We start from the raw sequence: 23881 nt of genomic DNA on the forward strand, positions 1-23881 counted from the left end.
CTCATATTCAACCACAAAAAACAAATAACCTAATTTTAAAACTAAGAAACTTCCAAAACAATTTTAGATTTTAGAACAATTCTCCAAAGACAAGTATAAAATAAAACAAGACAAATTTTAAAAGTTCTACAGGTGAGTATGAAATTAGCATTACCTAAAGATGTTCTGGATCACCCATGGCTAGAGAACAACAAATCAAAACCACAATGAGGTTATGCCTCACAACTATTAGGATGACCACTATGAAGTATATGCACACACAGACACACACCTGCACACACAGACACATAGACACACACACAGAGTATAAGATGAAGTGTTGGTAGGTTATACAGAAACTAGAAACCTTGGTGCATTGTCAGTTAGGATATAGAATGGTGTAACCCCTCTGGAAGACAATATGGAAGTTCCAAATATTTAATATAATTATCATGTGTTCCCTCTTCCCTCACCCCTAGCCACCCCCCAACCCCAACCCCACCCTTGTACCGGGTTGAATTCATGGCCTCATGCTTGTGTTTGGTTTCCTTGTTCAACTGGCACTCCTCCAGTCTAGCTTTTTGCTAGTTTGGTTTTTTTAATGGTGAATTTCAAGGGTTTTTATTTAAATTTTATTTTCTTGTAAAGATGCTGTACAAGAAGCGTTACAGTTACATGAGTAAGGTAATGAATACATTTGTTGTCAAACACTGTTACTCATTCTTTTGTTATTCTCCCACTATCCCTTCCCTCCCCCTTTGCTAGTTATTTTGAAGATAGTCTTCAGGACTTTTCTACCCAGATTGTTTTGAACCACAGTCCTCTGGATCCTCAGCCCTCTGAGTAGGATTACAGCAGCTTTATTTACAGTACCTACAATACAGAGGAAAGCCAACTGTTCATCAATGGATAAATGGATGAAGGAAATGTAATACTATATACACATGATGGAATATTACTCAGGCTTTCAAAAGTAAGAAAATCTTTAAAAAATAAAAATAAATAAAAAATTTTAAAAAAGAAAATCTTATCACATTCTTTTTATTCTTTTGTTTTGTTTTTGGTACCAGTTCTGGGGATGGAACTCAGGGACTGGGGCTGTTGTCCCTAAGTCTCTTTATGCTCAAGGTTATCATCACTGTAAAAGGATGTAAATGACTTGACCCATTTTCCTGCCCCTGCTGTCTGTGAACCAAGATTCTCAGATCTCAACCTACTGAATAGCTAGAGTTACAGGCATAAGCCACCAGTGCCCAACAACTTAATTTTTATCAAACACTACATTTTGTTATAAGTCTTTCAAACTCAGAAATATATGCAAATTGGGCAAAATCATTTTTTCAGGTATTGTCATTCTTTTCATTTTTGGTGCAAATTTGTTCCTAGATAGAATTAAGCCATATGCTAAAATTTTAGGGTTCCCCCCAAATCTATGAAAACTGCTATACAGTAATTTCCTATTTTCCTATTGTTCCCTCTATTTTTGTTAGTGGAACCTTGATTTTCCTGGAAAATTCTTACTCAACTATTAAAACAGCACTGGTTCTAGGACCTTAGATGGAGTGAAAAATAAATGAGCCCTAGGATAATCAGAATATCTTGTCTTCCTTGTAATAGAAATTGCTTCATAGATAGGAATTTAGCATACCACATGGAAGATCTCAAATGCTCAGCAAAAACTGAGAACTGTCTTCAGCCAAAACAACAGCTAATAAGGTCTGAGTAGCAACTGGCCATTTTTGCCACAAAGCCAAGAGAACATATTTAGGAATGAAGCAATCACATTAGAAATTCAGACCAAGAGGTAGACATATCATTCTAACATTATGATATCCACCTATCAATCCAAACATGCTAATTTAACATAGCCTTCAATAATTTCCATAATAGCTTAATAAGTAATTATCAATACTACCACTGATCCTAATAGTGACCAAAATAATGAAAACTATCAATCTGAAGGCAACAGAAAGCTAACACAACAATGACCAAGGCATGAGTCCAAGAAAGTGTAAACATGCAAACATAACTCAGCATGAGAATCCCAAATTCTAACATCTAGCATGAGAATGCAAACATGAATCTAGCATGAGTCTGTAAGTACAAATCTAGAAGACCAATTTATGTGCTGGGCTATGCATTTGTCCAGGAAAAGAGAAGACCTCTAAGTGCTCATCAAGGGCTGTGAAGCTCTGAATAAGCAGAGTATGGAGAATTGTAAATTTCCTAGGTGTTTAAGTAACCAAAGATCCTCAACAAAGACTGGGAAACTCACTAGTCTCAAGCACTTTACAAATCTATCCAATCATCAGTTAACCACGAAGCTAATTGAGCAGCTACAATTCAATGGCCACATGTTACTCCCATACCAAAATCAGGGAACTATTAGAAGAAATTTACAAATAACCCATGTAAGTTAAATCATAAAAATCCTCTACATACATGTTAAGCATACCTAATCCAAAAACCTCAAATCTAAAGTGTTTTGAACATCTGTTGCTCAAGTGGAAACTCTAAATACTTCAAAATCCAAAAAAATCTGAAATCTGCAACATTTCTGGTTCCAAACATTTCAGCTATGGAATACTAACTCTGTACTCTCCTTCTTCCCCACCCACAAAGCCTCTAAATCCATGTGTCCTTCTGTCCCAATCTTCTGCACTGTTTACTCTTCATAATGCAGCATCACCATCTTTGGATCACCCTCACCATCTTTCTGGGAAATCTCCAGTCACCACTTGTATGGAATCCAGTCTCTGGGATCTTTCATCTTTGCATTTACTTGGCCACTTTGATTAAAGCCTATAACTTTATTAACTTCCTGAGACCCAGGGCATTTAAGTAAATATTCCACTGCAAGCTTTCCATTTTTATATAAATTCCCATACTTAACAACTTAGGAGAGTTATTCTAGAATGGCTTGGAAATAACTTTCCTCCAGGATTCAAAGGCACAATCTCACTACTGATTACTTTTCAATACTGATTTATAATCACACTTAAGGGATTGTAGGAATTTCCCTTTATTTTGAAATTTTACTTTTCATATGTTGGACTTGAAGTTTGTTTTGATTTTCTTCTATTTCTCCCTTTTTACTTTTTTTTTTTTAATCTGTCATGGGGCTTGAGCTTGGAGTCTAAGCACTGTCCCAGCACCACTTCTGGTGGTTGGTTCATTGGAGGTAAGTCTCGTGGGCTTTCCTACCTGGGCTGGGTTTGAACTATGATCCTCAGATCTCAGACTCCTAGGAGTACCTAGGATTACAGGCATGAGCCATCAACACCCAGCTTATCATCTTTCTTTTTTGTCCTCTATGGAAGATCTTTTTCAGCCTTATTTCTCAACCTATTAAGACTATTTACCAGGAAGGCACCTGGTGGCTCATGCTACTTAATCCTCAGCTGAGATCTAAGGATTAAGGTTCAAAGCCAACCCAAGCAACAAATCTGTGAGACTCTTATCTTCAATTAACCACCAAAAAGTCAGAAGTGGAGGTATGGCTCAAGTGGTAAAGTGCTAGCCTTGAGTACAACAGCTCAGGGACAGCACCCAGGCCCTGAGTTCAAAGCCTTTGAACCAGGACCAAAAGAATTTTGTAAAAAAAGAAATCTAAATTTCCTTCTATCATAAATTTCTAAGAGCTCTTGTCTATAAGCACTGCTTTTCTTATAGTATACTCCCAAAGACCTCATTTAATGAAGTTTAGTTTTACTGTTATGTTTCTACTTCCTTCTCTCATTTTGGGCTTATTCCTCAAATATTCTCAAAGTTAGAGTGGGGTAATGATATAAAAAATTGCTTTAGAAACTATGAAAAGAATCAAGGAAAATTACTGGGGAATGCTAGCTTGGGGAGAGGAGAAGATGGGGACAAGGGAGTGTGACAGAAGAAGTGAGATTGACTGGAATACAGTATAAACATGTGGAGAAGGAACAATGAAATGTCCTCCATACAACTAATAGAAGCTAATAAAAATTTTAAAGAGAAAAAACTGTACCATACTTAGAGATTGTTGGGGAGTACGTGTCACCACAGTATGAGAAATCTAAGCCACTGACTTGATAAATCCTCAAGTTACTAATAGGGTTTTGTTTTGTTTTGTTCCTTATCTCCTCAATCAGTCTGCTTTGAGAGGTTTCCAAGCTCACCTCTGGGGGCAGGATCCTGACAGCCAAGATTCTCAGAACTGGGAGCAGAAACGGTTGGAGTTAATTTCCAGTTTAACACATAGATTTCTGTTCAGTTCTCGCTGATGGTGGGTTCCTTAACCTGAGCTATGCTTAGTGTTCACAAGAGGTCCTCCAGTTGAACACATGAGAACAAGGTAAGAAACCTTTTCCTAGCCCCACAACTGATACTTGTTATATACACTTTCAGGCAATTCTTTTTAAAGCACTCATTCACCAATTTTTGAAGTAACTCAAATTTCAAACAAGAATAATCTTAAACCAATTCTAAGCATTCTACTGATAGCACAAGTCAGCTTTTTCTACAAAGTTAGTTACTACTACTAATTTTCCTACTACTCAGGTTTTCCTTCTGTGATGACTCTTCTTTTCTTTGTCCTTGAGACTCTGCCTTTTTGGTTTTTCCTTTTCTCTTTCCTTTTCTTTTTTTTCTTTTTCTTTTTTTTTTTTTTTTTTGTTGTTGTTGTTGTGCTGGTCCTGGGGCTTGAGCATTGTCCCTGAGGTACTTTTTGCTCAAGGTAAGTATTTTATCACTTGAGCCACAGCTCCACTTCTGTCTTTGTTTGGTAGTTAATTGGAGATAATAGTCTTATGGACTTTAGTGCCCAACAGGCTTCGAATCTTGATCCTCAGAGCTCAGCCTCCTGAGTAGCTAGGATTACAAGTGAGCCATCAGCACCTGGCCCCTTTTTCTTCCTTTTAAAAAAGCATTCTAGTGAGAAGTTGATAACAATTAGATGGCTATTAAACCCACTATGTTTAAATGAACAGTTATCAGTTTAGATGTATCAAGTCCTTTTAAAATAATGGTTGCATGTCACAGTTGGTATGCAAGGCAAAGTCAGCAAGGACCTGAGTGGGAATTATAAACTTGGGATTGTCTAAACAAGGCCTTCAGGAAATCTTCTATACCCATACCACTAATTCGGGGAACAGTAGTTGTAGTTGTCGGATGCCTCTACTTCTCACCACCCTACTGATACAGAAACCCCAAATTTCAGAGCTATGGGTCATATTTCTATTTGCCAGTGACAGTAGGGGGCAACCTATTCTATTGCTTTAGCTGACTTGCTTCTTGGTCATGCCCCTCTATTTTACCAGTTTCACAGAAACTCACTGTTAACATCTTTACTAACTGCAGACACACCTACATTAACTGCAAGAATGGCTAAAATGTAAATATATTAAGACTAACATATTACTAACAACTCTTAATTAAAACTCAACTTCCAAACTGCTGTCCCATTTTTTAACTTTTAAAAAGAAGAAATAGATTTAAATTAATTACTGTTGTCACTATTTATATTTGTCTTATCTATTTGGAGGATGGTCTTTATTCATTAAAAAAAATACAATACATGCACTGGTGACTCACACTTGTAATCCTAGCTTCTCAGGAAGATGAGATTTTGAGGATCATGGTTCAAAGCCAGCTGAAGTAGAAAAGTCCCCGTGAGACTCTTATCTCCAATTAACCACCCCAAAACTGTGGCTCAAGTGGTAGAGCACTAGCCTTGAACACAAAGAGGCTCAAGGACAGCACCAGACCTTCAGTTCAAGCCCCAAGATCAGCAAATATTAAACTTAAATTAAAAAAATTATATGCTCTTGCAGACCGCCAGTGGCTCACACCTGTAATCCTAGCTACTCAGGAGGCTGAGATCTGAGGATCGTGGTTCAAAGCCAGCCCAGGCAGGAAAGACCATGAGACTCCTATCTCCAATAAACCACTAGAAAACCGGAAATGGCGCTGTAGCTCAAGTGGTAGAGCACTAGCCTTCAGCTGAAGAGCTGAGGGACAGCGCCCAGGCCGAGTTCAAGCCCCACGATAAAAAATATATATATATATGCTCAACGCTTATCTCAATTTTTTTTTACTTCAAAATACCTCAATTGTAGCATAACTATTGACTTTTAGTTTCAAAACAAACTTATCAGGAAAAAAGCTTGTCAGTTAAGTTTTTTATGAATAAGACAGAAGTGCCTCAGTATTTATAACTCAAGCAAGCCCTATCTCCAACCATCTTTATTGTGAATAAGGAAAGATAGTAACATTGTTTTCATTTTAATTTTGGCTCTGCTTTACAAACAGGAGCCACAATACTTCACATGACTTATTTTAAAACTAACCATCTTATCTCTTGCTATACCTTCCCCCAAACACCAAGATGATCTCAAGTGGCTTTCTTCCCAGTCTCTTCTCCAAGCATCCTGTCCCTAACTACTCACCATATTTCTTCATGTAGCTATGGGTCAATAACAATCAGTAGAATTCTTTATTCCAAATTTCTGATCCAAACTCTAGATCACTCCAGTTCATGGCACTTGGTTATCAAGTTTCTTTTTTAATTATATTCACTTAAAATAGACAAAGGAAAATGCTTACACTCTACAAATCCATCCCTAAACATGGTATTTCTTAACATCTCCTTTATTCTATTTTACTCTTTTTTTAGTCTCTTCTTTCCACGCAATTCATGCCACTTAACTTTTATGCAAACTTATTTTTGCCAAGCTTTATTAATCCATTCTTACAAAAAAGCATTCATATTATATCCTATGTCAGTTCAATACCTCAAATGTATTGTAATTTAGTGTTCAAGTTATTTCTTAACAGTATCAGTTCCTTGGAGAAGGAGCCATATCCTACTCTCCCAGTTGGGCAATTCTACCTATAGTAAAAGTTCCAACTTGGTTTAATTGACCCAACAAAAACAAGGAAATACAATCACAGAAACAAGATTTTTCTGTATGTTAAATGTCAAATCTCTCAAAACCACATTTAAATATGGCTTCAAAACATGAAAACATAATCCATTCTTAAATGAACTTTTCTAGGCACAGAAGTCTGTTCTTAAAACAGTAACATTCTAATTGTTTTATGTTTATCTTTCTAAATTTTGCCCCCAAAAGCTACATATAAAATATTAATACTTTGGAGACAGAAGAATACTTTTGCATTGCTTTCTCTACTTCAAAAAAGCTATCATAAGAAAAGTTGAGACTTGTTATTTCTTCAAGACAATTTTAAAATTCTTGAAGCAATAATGTATTAGAACAACCTGCTCCAAAGACAAAATTTTTTCTATGGGGTAAAAATTTCATTAGCTCAAAAAGATTCATAACCCAAATAGTAATGAGAAAATATTTTCATGGTAATTTCTGTACAGTATATAAAACATATCCATTCTTCAAAATTAGTGTGAAGACATGTATTTTCATTATGTACATTTGTAACATACAAGTAATACACATTTCTGAAAGAAATCTTTTTTCCCCAAAGTACCACTTAATTATATATAAGGCCTCCATTAATCTGGTTAGTGAACTACAATGGCATAATTACTAATTACAGTGTGTGTGGGGGGGGGTACTACTTCAAGAATCATGATCAATGATCCCATTTCAATTCTCATTTGATGAAGTCTCCTTCATGGGCTTTAGCAATTCAAACTCCTGTGTAGCCATCTGTACAAAAAATAATTTAGTCATTTGTACATTAAAAGGCATCAAAATCTGTTGAGAGGTAGATATTTAACTGTAAAAAGAGGACATCACTTTATTCCTACCTCTATATTCTTCATAAGAAATACTCAAATACCTTATTAATCAACTTGAAATGCCTGAAAACTACCACTCATAATGCCTAGAAGCTACTATTAAAGAGGCCCAAAAGGCATCTAGAGAAGGAGGCAAGCCCTCCTCCACACACTCCTTGGCTGCATGCCTTACCAATAATGTCATGAAAAGCCAGCCAGACAATGATGTTATCTGGGGGAAGCAACTCTAATCTCTGCATTCTAACCAAGTTTTCTGGTCATAAAACCAACCTCTAAAAAGTTACCATTAATGAAAACTAAGAAGCCCCTATCCAATCTTGACATAAACCACACTGGAAAACAAAAAAAAAACAAAAAAAAAAACAGAAGAGCCACAGTATCAATAATCATCTACTTTACCCCAAAATTGACACTTTTTAACTTTGGTATTTGTTCCAGCATTTTTCTAACTCTGCACCAACGAACTGAAGAATCAGTGACACTCCAATATATATTTATTGTCTGTTCACCACACATACATGCACACCAAACCAAAATTATCCAACTGTATTCAAGTCATTCTATTACCTGGCTTTGATGTCTAACTACTACTTTAATTCTCATTAATTCCTTAAAAGATTATTCTTCTCAAGCATTTGGTTTTCTCAGCCATCCTTTTAAGATTCAATTTTATTCCCATTAATCCTTGCTCCATACTTCTATAGAAGACTGCCAGTCCCTGCATTATCTAATACAGTAACTTCATGGCTACTGAACTAAAGTCTGGCTAGTTTGAACTTTGAAATATTCTTTTAATAACAATGGATTTTGAAGGCTTGACATGAAAGGGGGTGGAGAAGGTAAATATACTGTGTGTTAAAACATTTCAGATACACTGAGTTAACAAAGGTATTAATACAATTTCAGCTATTCTTTTTGAAATGTGGCTATAGAAAGTTGAAATTGTGCCAGGTGCCTGCAATCCTAGCTACTCAGGAGGCTGAGATCTGATGATTGCAGTTCAAAGCCAGTCCCAGGAGGAAAAGTCTGTGGAACATTTCCAATTAATCACCAAGAAGCCTTAAGTGGAGCTGTGGAACAAGTAGTAAAGTGCTAACCTTGAGCACAAAAGCTCAGGGACAGTGCCAAGTCCCTCAGTTCAAGCTCCAAGACTGGCATTGGAAAAAAAAAGTTCAAATTTGTGGATGAATTCATATTTCTATTGAGCAGTGCTGGTATATACAATCTATTTATAAATGACTCAAATTATTTTTGACAAAAAAGTTTATATTTTTGGCATTCAACATTTTGAAATATGTATACATTTTAGAAAGGCTGAGCTAATTATGTATTATCTCATGTATTTATTATTTTTGTGGTAAAAATAGTATACTCTGACTTTTTAATAACATTAAATGCAATCATGGTTATCTTGGAATATATACCAAAAACAAAAATATTAAGAATGTAGAAGTCAATATCAAGCTATTCTTTTGAAAATGTTACTAAGAACTACTAGTAACTAAATAAGATTTAAATATTCATTAGTTGTTGTTGGGTTTTTTGGACAAAGTCTTCAACAGAACTACTAGTAACTAAATAAGATTTAAATATTCATTAGTTGTTGTTGGGTTTTTTGAACAAAGTCTTCAACAGAGGGCCTCTAAGTCACTCAGATTATGTTGGTGCTCTACCAACTGAGGCATACCTTCAGACCTACTTTTTGCTGGTTATTTTGGAGTTAGGAGTCTCACAGACTTTTCTGCCCAGGATGGCTTCACATTATGATACTCTGGATATCAAGCCTCCTAAGTAGCTAGGATAGCAGGCATGAGCCAATGGTATATGGCTTATGTGCCCATATAATTTCAAAGGCTACAAATAAAATTGACTTTTAGCTAAACACTGGGGGTTCACACCAGTAATTGTACTCAAAAGACTTATATCTGAGGAACAAGGTTTGAAGCTAGCCAGGGAAGGAAGGTCTATGTGATTCTTATCTCCACTTAGCCACCAAAAAAGACTGAAGTGGAGCTGTGGCTCAAGTGGTAGAATACTAACCTTGAGGGAAAAAAGCTGAAGAACAGCACCTTGGCCCTGAGTTCAAGCCTAGGACCAGCACAAAGAAAACAAAACACAGGAATGATGTTGTCTCATCATGTCCCACCTATTTTTAACATCTTTTTAATGGCTTTCAATGTTAAGGTATTTCAAAGTATAAAAATTAAAAATTTCAGATGGCTATAAAACAATGTCATCTACATTTAACTTACATTCAATACTAATGTCCAGCCAGATAGAACAGAGAACATAAACTTGTTGCAATTCTAATGCACTGGGAACTCATTCTCATCAAGCTTGCTTTTTTTTTCTTCATCTTAGTCACTCAATAAAGAAAAAGCAGCTTCTATTTGGGCCCAATATCACTGTACCAACGTCCAGCAGCTAAGACAAAGAGCCTTTATATGGTGTTATGAATAAACAGTATGAGCAGTAAGACACTATTTGAAGTAAGAGTAGGCAGAAAAATGTTTTCATAATGCTAAGATTTAAAACCAGGGGACAGAACTTTCAAACTATCTAATCGGGTAGATGTACAGATATAGAAAGACAAGGAAGCAGAATATAAAAGGTTCATCTTCAGAATCAGGATACAGCTAGGTTTAAATCCTGATGTTCTAATTTACTATTTATATGATCTGAGTTTGAAATGTTTCCTTATGTGTAAAATGAGCATATACACCTCACAGCATCATTATAAGGAGCAAACAGCAGATATTTCAATTATATAATTTAATTTGACAATGTCATCTCTTCATTCTGATGATTAAATAATAGTGTAAAATTATGGGTAACTCCCCCATTTTATACATTGCTCAAAATCCTTTTTACACATAAATGATTAGCATATTATACTCATACACCTCATGTGAATTTTAAATTATTTTTACTAGCTACTTTTTACAATGTTATTAAAAAGCTTAAGATTAGTTTGTTGTAGCAAAGGCAGGTAGTAAAAATTAAAGAGGGGAAAAAGGTAACATTTATGCCAGCAAAGAAGTACATGTGCAAGTGTTATGAGTGAAAGAGAACACCCACAGACACAAAAGAAATCAGCAAAAGGGAATACCGTTGGGGGGAAATTTTCCCCAACTCAGACTACTGACTGAAAATAACACATTCTCCACTCTAATCTAGCTACTGTGCCAGCCATTCCTCACTCTTCTCTGCTACTAATGGCTACCACCGTCGTGGTCAAAAACTTAACAGAGGCTAAGGAAGTTTAAAATGTTGTAATGAAGACAAATTAACACCTGACTGGTAAGTAGCTTCACTAAAAGCCCTCATTCCCAGGTACAATCCACTTACCCCTGAATCATTAAATGGAAAGTACTCATAAAATATTTAACCTAGCTGTATGTCTTGCCTTAGAATCAGACAGCCCACTTTGATGCCAGCCTCATTTCCTTTACAACAATGTCATCTTTGTAGACATGACCTCAAAACTGGGACAATAGAAAAAGCGCCCAATTCCCAAATACATTCGGTGAAAACTTCAAGTTACTATAAAAAATGACAATAACTTATTATTTTTAATAGCTGACATTTATTTAGTATTTACTGTGTACTACAAAGAACTGTACATAAATTCTACAACATGAACCCAATACTTCCAACATGGCATTACCATTAAATGCATTTGTTTATAGCTCACATGGCTAAAACTGAACAGCTTTACTTTTAAACCTTATTCCTTTCTGCCTCTTTATACATGTGAAATTACATATGCAACTGTGCTTCTACACATATACAGATAACAAACTGAGTTCTCACTATTCAGCAAATCAATAGTGAGCAAAGGCATTTAGTTCCACTTTTAGCAAGGCAGCTGTCTACTTCCACAAGCCACTCATCTGCAAACTTGGGATCACTCCTGCAATAAATGGTGCTTAAAAGTACTGGTTAAGCCAGGTGCCAGTGGCACACGCCTGTCATCCTACTTACTCAGAAGGCTGAGATCTGAGGATCACAGTTCAAAGCCAGCCCAGGCAGGAAAATCCATGAGACTCCAATTAACCACCAGAAAAGCAGAAGTGTTACTGTGGCTCAAGTGGTAGAACACTCACCTTGAGCTGAAAAGCTCAGGGACAGCGCCCAGACCCAGAGTTCAAGCCCCACGACTAACCGACCAAAAAAAAAAAAAAAGTACTGGTCACATTGAACATCATCTTCAAGAAACCTGTAATACATATGTGCACACATGAAGATTCTAAATATAATAATAAATACCATGGAAGATTAAAATACTGATCTTTTTAAAAAGGAAGACAAATAATTGTCTGTCTGGCTAACAAGTTTATCTGGTACAAGAAGTATTCACAGGGTTGGGAATATAGCTCAATGGTAGCAAATTCTAGACTAGGGGTTCAATCTTCAGTCCCCACTCACACACTGCAAAAAAAAAAAAAAGTCTCTCCCATACTTCTTTTCCCCATTTAAATACTTCCAGAAGAAAGCGTAATACACAAATCTGTATCACTCTAACCAACTACAGCCAATTCTGCCAGAATCTAGTAAAAATCAATTTTATAGAACTAATCACTTACCTATACTTTTATGAAACACCAAAAATGCAAGAATCCTGAATGAAATGAGAAGACCACGGGTACAGACACGCAAGAGGTAGGAAGACTAGTAGGAGGAGAGTGGAAATTTCTAGAAAAGCCAGCCCTAATACAGTGTCACTTTCCCTTACCAAGAGAAGTATGCTCTGCTACTGCTTCTGCTTTAGTAGGCGCCTCCTTTTTCTCTTGAAATCCTCTGCTTTTCTCCTGTGAAGTCACCTCATAGGACTTTTCTGTTTTTTCTTGGTAAGATTTCTCAAGTGTCAAAAGGGTCTCCTTTTTGTTGTTGTTTTTAATTCTGGAGACAGGGTCTCTCTGTGGTCCAGGATGGCCACAAACTCAAGATCCTCCTGCCTCAGCCTCCCCAATGATGGGATCACAGGTGTACACCCCAACATCTAGCTTATCTCTAATCTCAAAGGATTTGTTTAAAATTTAAAAATGCAAAAGCATACTAACTCATCATCAACACAACTCAACCTTGACAGATGAGAAATTAAAGAGTAGCTGGGAGCTGGTGGCTCATGCCTGTAATCCTAACTACTTAGGACTGAGATCTGAGGATCATGGTTCAGAGTCAGCCCAGGCAGGAAAGTCTATAAGATTCTTAACTCCAGTTAAAAAGCAGGAAGTAGAGTAGTGGCTCAAGTGGTAGAGTACTAGCCTTAAGCAAAAAAGCTCAAGGACAGGATCTAGGCCTTGAGTTCAAGCCAAGGACAATGAAAAAAGGAAAGAAAGGGGGTGGGGGGAGAGAAAAGAGAAAAAAGGGAGGGAAGAAGGGAGGGATAGGAAAGGACAAGAAAGGAAGGAAAGGATGAACAACTGAGGCCTTAAGAGAAGAAAAGACATCCCTTCAAAGTGGACTCCACCTCTCAGAAAAAAAAAGGCTGGATTGATCAGGTGTCCCATTATCTTTTAGGTCTCATGCACTCCTTGTTTGTTTCTTTAAAGACAGGGAAGAGGAAAATACTTTAGCTAACCAGCAGGGTGAGCTAGTGATAGAATCAATTTGAGGATTTACAAATTCCTCAAAATTCAATGGTATAAATGATTGGCACTATTTAAAATAGCTAGTTACCTCTAATTAACTTTAAGAAATACCACTTCTGGAAGTATTTCCATTAAAGCAACACCTGTTAACTTTGCTCTATACTTAGGTTAAACATGAAAAATACTAAAAACATTGAGTATCCAAACCATAGAATCAATCATTCATTCTCATGCTTCTTTTTACAAGGCTAATGATTTTTTGTAAAGACAACTCTTTTTTAACAAGTTTGCTAGAACTACGTGTGCTATAAATTAAGGTTAGATATTTCAATATGTCAATTTCTAGATATGCTACAAGTGCCTTACCACCTGATTAAAAAGAAAACCTAAGTATTCTCACAGAATAAGATCTATTCTCATTCCTATTCATGTCCGAAGTAAATGGAACCAAATAATCCTTAAGGATGACAGATAGACCTGAATGGTCTCTGAAGGGTCTTCACCATGTTGTGACTCTCCCTGAATCTTTCTTTTCCCCTTCTTCCACCCATTAATCTCAATTCAACCCAAACTCCCATATCTTGAATGACAAATTAAACTTCAAAAATGCACTTAAGATTTCCAAGTGACAGATTCACTGTGTAATTACAAATAACCTCAAAGTTACTTTATCAGGAGCTGGGAAGGTGGCTTAGTGGTAAAGTACTTGCCTCGAATTCATGAGGCCCTAGGTTCGACTCCTCGGCACCACATACACAGAAAAAGCCAGAAGTGGGCACTGTGAGCTCAAGAGGTAGAGCACTAGCCTTGAGCTGAAGAGCTCAGGGACAGCGCCCAGGCCGAGTTCAAGCTCCACGACCAACAAAAAAAAAAAAAAAAAAGTAACTTTATGAGAAGACAAAGTGTAATTAAATCTACTCACACAGTGTTGAAAATTATGAGCTATCTTATCTACTTAGGAAACTCAACAATTTAAAAGCACTTAAAATAATGCAGAACCTCCAAACAAATTTAACTGTTTTTGTCAAATTTTACATGGAAAACACATCACTGTAGGATCCCATCTTACATATTACTATTTGCTGAATTTCCTAACAGAGTTGAGTAGCAAATAGTAGTGCACAAGTAATTTCAGTCTGAATGGCATGTTTATTTTCCACCGTAACCACCATCACAAAATGAAAGGTACCAGGCACCACTGTTTTCAGTGTTTATCTCTTCTCTTCCTTAGTGGCTGGTAATAACAGCAGTTACTTTCGACTTTCCAAGATTATCAAGTGCTTAGATGTTTCTTTAATTTTTATATTTCTAGGTCAAATATGCTATTGGAAAATTTCACAACTCATAAACAACAGTGATTTGGCAGTATTTAATTAATAAGTATTTCTCAGTAACTGTTTTTTTTAAAACCATTATAAGTAGTAAATATTCACCTCACCCCAGCAATATTACAAATAAACGATGGGACAGATGTTGATAGAAAATTTTCCATTATGCCACCAACTTAGTTGTCCTCAATGTACTGAAGAGGAACTAAGTAGAGTCCTTCCACTATGAAATTGTACCATTTTACTAATATTAATAGATCCTCTACGCATCTAACAAGACTGTCCTCTCTCTAAAGAAAAAGCTTGAAAAAGGAAAATATATACCTTAAAAAAAGTGGAAGTCATAAGTAATGAAAAGTTCAAATGTCATTCTGAACACAGAAAATCTAAGGGATCTAAATAATATTAGCCATTCATATTTCACTTGTTAAAATATAGCTAACCTAAAACCTCAATCTTAACACTAACTTCTCATGAAACCTACCAAGACACAATACTGCAGACATTAAGTTTCCTGGAGATTTACAAATGGCACTGAAGGCAAAGAAGTTGTTTCCGTTCTTTGAGGAAATTTAGTTGTTTGGGGTTTTTTCCTTTTTTTAATGTTTCTTTCTTACAGGACTCAATAATGTAACTACATCTCTGCAGTGGGAATAAACTACTGCAAAGAAGCAAATCTAATTCATCACCCAGATTCAATAAAATTGGCATTAGGACTGGCCAGACAGATATGTTTGGGTATTTCTGTTGAAATTTATTAACTTGCTTACAGGAGATCCCTGTTTCAGGTCCCTAATTGGTTGCGTATACCCTCCCCCACCTCGTTGAGTTTAATGACCACACAAAATCTGAAGTCTAAAATACGAAAAAGTTTTTATAACAACTACATGTAAATCAAATAGCACGTCAAACCGTTCAAGCCAAAAACTTTCTCTCTTTTTCTGTCCACTAATGGTGGCTTAAAACCACGGATGGATCCCAAGTCGTCTGTGGCCCGTCTGGTAACCAGAAACCTTTTAAAGCTCCACCAACTAAGTTTTCCAATCACTGAGAAGGAGGGTCTGTCTGGGGCAACTCATCTTCGGGTTTTCGCACACCTGCATTTTCCTCTGGCTGAGATTAAGCTCCCAGGGACACACAAAAAGGCCAGGGAGTCAGACCTGGAGAGGCAAAAAGCTTTAGCTGGACACCCACCAGAGCCCGGGAAACCCCAACACGGCGAGCTCATTTACCTCTGGCGGCGGTGCGGTGGCTCCCAGGCACCTAGCGGGCCCGAGCAGCTGCGGGACGGGACGGGACGGGACAGGACGGAGGTGGGGAAGGAGAGGGTGGGGGTGTCTGGATCGGGGCCGCCGCCCGGGGGAGGGGTGCGTGTAGTTCGGGCCGGGGCCGGCGCAGGGGCCGGGGCTGAGCAGCCGCCCGGGAGCGGGGCGCACGGGTAGATGACGGCTCCCCCCACCGACCGCCCCGTTACTCGGGAGTCAGAGCACCGCCATGGCGCCCGCCACAGGCTCCCCGGGCCGCCCGACCTCGGCCCCTTCCCGCGGGCGCGCACGGGCCGCTCGGCTCCGGGTGATTCGAGAGATTTCCCCACCACCACCACCCCTACGTCCAGGGCCCGGCCCGGCGCCTTTGTGTCCGCTGCCTCGGGCGCCTCCGACGGCCGCGGCCGCCCGCCCTCCCCCGCCCGCGCCTCTCCGCCCCCCCCCGCCGGTCCCGCCCCGCGGCGGCCGCCGCCGCTCACCTCAGGCTCCGCGGCCCCCCGCGGCCGCCGCCGCCGCCGCCGCCGCCTCCCCGAACCCGGGGCCCGGGCTCCCGGTGCGGCACCAACTCCGCCTCCTCGGCCGCCGCCGCCATCTTAGCCTGTGCGGCAAAAGGCGTCCTTTTGGATGGTGGGGACCCAGCCCAGGGCGTAGCTCCCCGGGCCCGGGCGCCGCGGGCCGGGTCCCCCCGCCCCGAGCGCCGCCGCCACCCTCAGCCCCGCCGCCGCCAACCCGCCCCCCGAGGCCCGAAAACCCCCGTCCGGGCCCCCGGCGAATCCAACCAAATCACCCCCGAAACTCACAGTTTGGTGCCGTGTGCGTCAAACCGGGGCGACGTTGGGAGCGCGCGGCGTCCCCGCGTCACGCGCCGCTCCGTGCGCGGCTCGGCTCCGCGGCCCCCTCCGCGCCCGCCTGGGCCCGGCTCCCACGGCGCAGGCGCGCGGCTTTCCCGCCTCGGCCGCCCCGCGGGCCGCGGGGGTGGCGGCGCTGCGCGGCGTGGTTTCCCCGGGCCAATTAGGACCCACTGGGGGCGGGGAGGAAGGGGCGCCCCTGGGGCACCGCAGTGCCCGGGCTGGGGGTGGGGGGAGTGGGGCCCGACCCGGCCGCCCCCTCCCCCGCGGCTGGCCGGGACCACTCCCCTCCTGGGGCCGTTCCCGCCCCCGGAGTGAGCACGTTCCAAATATGGTGGTGACCCAACTCTGGAAGACCCGGACACCGGGCATGCCCGGGCCCTTTAAGGTGCAGCAGGCCTCGCCTCTGCTTTTCCACCACCAGTTGGCCCAGAGGCCTTTTCTTTTCCAACAGCTGGAGATGGCAGTGGGTGCCAGGCAAAGGGGGAGGTTTGAGGGTCTTAAGGGGACTCATTGGGCCTACAGAGGATGGCCAGGCAGTGTGGCAATCTCCAGGAGACTGCTAGGGAGACTACTGATCCTGACCCTAAAAGATGGCCGTGGATCCGGTGAGGACACTTGTATTAGGGTTCTCCCAGTTAAAGTTATACCAGAAGCTTCTGAGATGCCAGTGAACTCTTCCCGAGAAGCCCTAGAGGATCCCGGAATTCTCCCTTTCTTCACAGGCATCAACCACAGCCTGCTGAGGGCTGAGAGGCAGCCCTGCTGGCCTGTGACCCCCACCTCCACCCCTCGAGATCTTGAATCAGGCCTTCATCAACCCTTTGGCTTCTTGGAATCTCATATTTTTCTCCTGGAGAACTCAACACGTGTTCATTCGTTGAGCAGCCATCATGAACCATGATCCTCCAATCCCACTACCGCTATTGGTGTTCAGAATGAGAACCAGTCTCATGTCAAGGAGAGTGCCTCCATCATCATCATAGGCCAGCATGGATTCCATCGAACAGATATTCCACTGACCAATATTCGTTGCAGAACACTGGCTAATCATAGTAACAATTAAGTTTGTACTATTATGTACCAAGCATTATTTTTCAACTTCTTTAATTTCATTGCAACCCAATGTGGCAAAGAGAGGTTGGGTCATTTTCTCAGAATCCTGCAGTTCTTTGGGCTCTTTTCCAAATACAGATTGCCTTCTGTATGTAGACAAATGAGTGGTGCCTGTTCCCCTCATCCCCCTGCTCCTTAGATCATTTCATTTGCAGAATCCACTAAAATTGGACATTCTCTTGAGGGAACAGATGACACCGTACGAAATGAAATGTACTTATTACATGACTTGTGTATATGTAACTCCTTCATACATCACCTCTATTATAACAATTAAAAAAGTGAAAAAATACTGGACATTCTCTCTTTACTCTTGGACTGACAACAAAAATATGCGTTGTGGAATTTCTCACATGTCACTACAAGAGAACTTACCACTGGCAAGGAATGTAGCTTAGTGATAAGAGTGCTTACCTAGCATGCATGAAGCCCTGGGTTTGATTCCTCAGTACCACATAAACAGAAAAGGCCAGAAGTGATAGAGCTCTAGCCTTGAGCAAGCAAATGAAGCTCAGGGACAGTGCCCAGGCCCTGAGTTCAAGCCCCAAGACTGGCAAAAAAAATACCACCAGCCAGATGTCAGTGATTCATGCTTGTAATCCTAGTTACTTAGGAGGCCTACAGTTTGAAGCCAGCCTGGGGCAGGAAACTCTGTGAGACCCTCATCTCCAATAAACTTTTCAAAAAAGCCAGAAGTGCAGCTGCGGCTCAAGTGGCAGAGTGCTTACCTTAAACAAAATTTGAAGCTCAGAGACAGAGCCAAGCCCAGAGTTCAAGCTCCCGGACTGGCACAAAACCAAAAAACCAACACTTCACCAACAAGAACTCTTGTGAATATACACCCCCTGACATGCAGAAAGATCACACCACAAGCAGTTAACAACCATTCAATTCAGCAATGTTCGAGAAACTGTCTCCCTAATAAAACTTTATAGTGAGAATCAGCAATTATACTGTAAGACTATAAAGGAATGATGATAGAAGTAATCAAAGAAATAAGCTATCATCAAAAATGATCTAGAAATCTGTCTGTGAATGAGAGAAAATCAAAATACAGAATGCTTGAATAAGAATGCAAAAAGGAAAAAAAATAATTCAGGCAACTGGAAAATTCTAAGGACCTGTTATATATTTCAATGCCAAAACATTTAAACACATTAAAATGAAATTTCAATTGAGAATGAAAATCAAAATGTGGAAACAGTGACCCTGGAAGAAAAATCATGACACCTACTCACTATGAAAATCTTTTACCAAAAAAAAAAGGATAAATCAAAAATGAACTACTGTTAATATGTTAAGCATCTAACAATATTATCACAATCTATGAATCCATGAATTATTCCTGTGAATGAAATTACCTAATTAAAACAGTTGTCTCAAATGACATGCTTAAAATGAAAATATAACAGTACTGGACTTTAAAAATATTTTTAATTGTGAGTTTAGCTAAGTATAACCATGCCATAGTACCGTGAAAGTTATGTAATCAACCTCAATAAAGAAATATTTGGAGAAAAAAAATCTCATTCCAGTACTTCTAAATTCTAGTCAAAGAATTAAACCTCAACTAATCTACTATCCTATAAACTAAGTTTGGAATTTTGTTAGTTTGGGACCCACCTCTGAATACCAAAGCTGTAAGACAAACCACTTTAGTAGAACTACGAATAGTTCAGTATGTTTGTTATTGGGGTGGAGGTAGGGAGGATGTTTAGAATAGACAATAGAGAATGATGCAAACAGAAACCATTTTTTGGGGGGGGGTCTGGTCATGGGGCCTGAACTCTGGGCTTGGGTGCTGTCCCTCAGCTCTTCAGCTCAAGGCTAGCGCTCTACCACTTGAGCCACAGCACCACTTCCGGCTGTTTTCTTTTTGCTTATGTGGTACAGAGGAATCGAACCCAGGACCTCATGCGTGCAAGGCAAGCGCTCTACCACTGAGCCACCTTCCCAGCCCCAGAAACCAAATTTTATATTTATTTTTGTCCCACGCTGATCCCAACCCAGCCTTACACATAGTAGGTATACAGTAAATAATTCCATTCAATCCCACCAACATCTACTCTGTGTAAGACACTGTACTATACACTGTTAGAAAACAAAAGAAAAAACAGTTGCCAGTGGCTCATATTTATAATCTAACTACTCGAGAGCTGAGATCTGGAAGCCAGCCCCAGCAACAAAGTCCAAGAGACTCTACCTCCAAAACACTCAACAAAAAGCTGGACTACAGGTGTAGCTCAAGTGGTAGAACATCAGCTAGACAGATGCAAATACAGGGCTCTGAGTTCAAACCCTGCTACCAGGAAAAAGCAAAAAAGACAGTTCCTTGCAGATATGCTATGAACAGTATTGAATAAAATAAGGAACTAGATTTTTTTTGAAGACAGTATGTAAAAAGGAGTGAAGTTTGAGGTTTATCCAGGCATAGTTAGTGAGATTCTATTTTGAACATAAGTGGCCTTGATTGCCAAAACTGGATGGGAGGTGGAGATAACAGGTTCACATTTGAGGATGGCAAAGTTAGCACAAGACCTTATCTGAAAAACTAAAAAAAGCAAAAGGACTCAGGGCACCACTCAAATGTTAGACCAGTTGCATGCCGAATGTAAGACCCTCAATATCTAAATAAACAAACAAATAGAAAGTGCACACCTGCACAAAGGTTTACACAAAAACATTTAGCAAGCTGTTTTGGTAATACCCCCTAGCTGGAAATAATCCAAATGTCTGTTGACAGATGACTGTATGAAGCCAATCTCTCTCAGAATCTTCACTGTTTAATTGTATGATGACTGTCTGAGACAAAACGTTAGAAAATGCAAACCAGATTAGTGAGAGGAAGCAGACCAGTAGCTGCCTATTGTGGAGGAGGAAGAGACAAATGTGGGGGTAGCATTATAAAAATACATGAGGCTGGTGGCTCACTCCTATAATCCCAGCTGCTCAGGAGGCTGAGTTCTGAGGATCGTGGTTTGAAGCCAGCTGGGCCAGGAAAGTCCGTGAGAATTTTGTCTCCAATTAACCACCTAAAAACTGGAAATGGAGCTGTGGCTTCAGGTGGTAGAACACTAGCCTTGAGCACAAAAGCTCAGGGACAGTGCCCAAGCCCTGAGTTCAAGCCCTACAACCAACAAACAAACAGTAAATAAGACACAAGAAATATTTGTAGGGCTTGCTTATCTTGACTGTAGTGATGATTTCACAGGTGATATATATCAATGCTTATCAAAATGTTTTATACTTATTATATACTTACTTCGATATGTTTCAAAGAGAGCTTCAGAGAGAGAGAGGGCGAGAGAGAGAGAAAGAGAGTGAGAGAAAAGGAGGAGTGCGAAGGGAGTTGCTTGAAGAGGTTGTATAGGAAGAGTATTAAGGGTAGACTTGGAGAACAGAGCAAAAAACCTCTGTTTGACCTGTTTCTATGTGGGGTGTCCTGCAGATGACATTCTTTTTTTCCTCAGTGGTATCCATTTGGTCTATAAGTTGACAGCAAGGCTTTCTATACAAAGCAACACGAAGGAGGTAGACAGATGGCTTGAAGAATGTGGAGCAGGTTTGAAATAGCTGCTGTAGAGAGCCTAGACCCAGAACGCTTGCCATTTTGATAGAATTAGGGTTCTGCTGATAACAGAGGCCAAGAATATACAATGACACCCTTATATTGTTACCTAACTTTTCCTGGGGCAAATCAGTAGTATAGACAAAGACACTATCCTCTCTTCTCAGAAAACATCTCCCATGCCTGGTGCTGGTGGTTCATGCCTGAAATCCTTGCTTCTCAGGAGGCTGAGATCTGAGGATCCAGCCATGGCAGGTAAGGCTGTGAGACTCTTATCTCCAATTAACCACCAGCAAATCAAAAGTGGAGGTGTGGCTCAAAGTGGTAGAATACTAGCCTTGAGCAAAAAGAGCTCAGGGACCTCAGGGACTGTGCCCAGGCCTGGAGTTCAAGCCCCATGACAAATAACAACAACAAGAAGAATGAAAACATCTCCCCAACTGTATTCTGGAAGCACTCGGATGTCCATGGCATTTGCTCTGCTATTGTGCCAGACATTTTTCATTCTTTCATAATTTATTTGTTTGTTGTGCTAATCCTGGGGCTTGAACTCAGGGCCTGGGCACTGTCCATCAGCTCTTCAGCTCAAGGTGAGCACTCTGCCACTAGAGCCACAGCTCCACTTTGGGTTTTCTGGTAGTTAATTAGAGATAAGAGTCTCACAGACCTTCCTGCCAGGGCTGGATTCAAACAGTGATCTGAAGATCTCAGCCTTCTGAGTAGCTAGGATTACAAGCATGAGCCACCAGCACCCAGATTCAATGATTATTAGTGGTATAGAATATCCGTAGTCCAAATATGCATTGTGCTTGCTTTCAGATTTCCAAGCCTGATGATAAGCAATTTGATCCTCTAAAACCACAAGGACCAAGTGCTTCCTAAGCATAGGTCACCCAGGGACTCACACCAGCTCCAGATCTGCCACTCATATGAGAGATGGTCACGTCACATGTCCTCATTTTCAATCTTGACCCAAGTCTTGCTTCTCCTTTCCAGTGTCTATGCTGTAAGTTGGGAGAAAATGTGGCCAGCAATTCTAGGATCCATAATTAGACATCTGAGAGCAAAAAAGAAGTATAAGCAGCCATCTGGTGCACTGTTAGAGAAGAGAGGTATTTTCTTCCCTTGAAATTCAGTAAACCTTCACACCAATCTTTCATTAAACATGAATGCTAAATTGCTGTATTATCAGGTTGGATAAGAGATAGTCAGAAAATCTTTACATATTAAGTAATGTGTTATTAGGCCATCAAATAGGATGAAATGTTAAATTATCTCTTTATTCTCTTGAAGAGACTTTTCAGGGGCTGTATAGTTCAAAGGTAGAGAGCTTGCTTAGTATGCACAAGGCCCTGAGTTCAATTCCAGAAAAAGAGACAGACAGACAGAGACAAATACAAAGGAAGAGGGGCTGAGAATGTAGCTTAGTGGTAGAGTGCTTTCCTAGCATGCATGAAGCCCTGGGTTCAATTCCTCTCTACTACATAAGCAGAAAAAGCAGGAAGTGGCGCTGTGGCTCAAGTGGTAGAATCCTAGCTTTGAGTAAAGACAGGCTCAAGAGACAGAGTCCAGGCCCTGAGTTCAAGCCCCAGGACTGGCAAAAGTAAGAAAGTAAGGAGGGAAAGAAGGGAGGGAGGGAGGGACAGAGGGGGAGCGAGGGAGGAAGGAAGGAGGGAGGGAAGGAAGGAAGGTTTAAAGAAGGAAGGAAGGAAGGAAGAAAGAAAGAAAGGAAGGGAGAGAGGGGAGGGAAAGATGGGAGGAGGGGAAGGAGGGCAGGGAGGGAGGGGAAATACCTGCCTGGGTTGGCTTTGAACCAAGATTCTAAGATCTCAGCTGGATTACCGGCATGAGTTACCAGCACCCAGCAGTAAAAGTTTCTTTTACTTTTGTAAATTTGTTTGGAACATTGTAAGAAAGCCCACGAAGATGATTGTACATCGGCTGACTGTGCACTGCACACTGCATATTTTGCAAAGATACACCAGAAATGAATGCCAAACAGTAATGCAGGAAAGCCAAGAAGACATATATTTCCAAATTCTTTCCTCTTCTGCAGTTATCCAAAAAATTAAAGCATAAATTTTTATAGGGGACAAAAAAACCTGAAAATGATGTCCCTAAGGGTTGGTAACAGAAATTGATGACTTTGGCTCCAAACTTTGGAAATGAGTTATGATAGCCAATCTGACTAATAAGAAAAAAATGTTGCAAAGAAGCCCTGAAACCAAAACAGCAACTTTTTCCCTCACACTGAATATGTAGTTCCTGATAGAAATAGTAAATAATAGCTCCTGATAGAAAGTTTTCTTGTTTCTCTTGTGACAATGAGATTTTTCTAAGAAGGAACAAAATGAGAAAAGAGGGTTTTGCCTGCAATATACTGGAAGAGATAAAGTATCAGTGATATAATCATATGACAGATGCCTCCCTAAGGCA

At 40.3% G+C, this 23881-nt stretch overlaps 1 protein-coding gene across 5 annotated transcripts in view; it reads right to left on the bottom strand.

Annotated features, from left to right (window-relative positions):
- The window catches only part of Znf644 (zinc finger protein 644), a 76746-nt gene extending 59957 nt beyond the window's left edge, over positions 1–16789 (bottom strand). For 3 of the 5 annotated variants that reach the window (XM_070007623.1, XM_070007629.1, XM_070007630.1), the window contains exon 1: positions 16393–16600. The gene's annotated coding sequence lies outside the window, so the exon portion shown is untranslated. Of the gene's footprint in view, positions 1–15745; positions 15809–16392; positions 16601–16713 lie in introns of those variants that run through there. The other 2 variants (XM_070007625.1, XM_070007626.1) reach the window with 2 other exon arrangements.
- Positions 16790–23881: the final 7092 nt, after the last annotated feature.

The sequence above is a fragment of the Dipodomys merriami genome, unplaced genomic scaffold (genome assembly GCF_024711535.1).
Source record: "Dipodomys merriami isolate MVZ:Mamm:240054 unplaced genomic scaffold, mDipMer1.0.p SCAF_7, whole genome shotgun sequence".
Lineage (NCBI taxonomy): Eukaryota > Metazoa > Chordata > Mammalia > Rodentia > Heteromyidae > Dipodomys > Dipodomys merriami.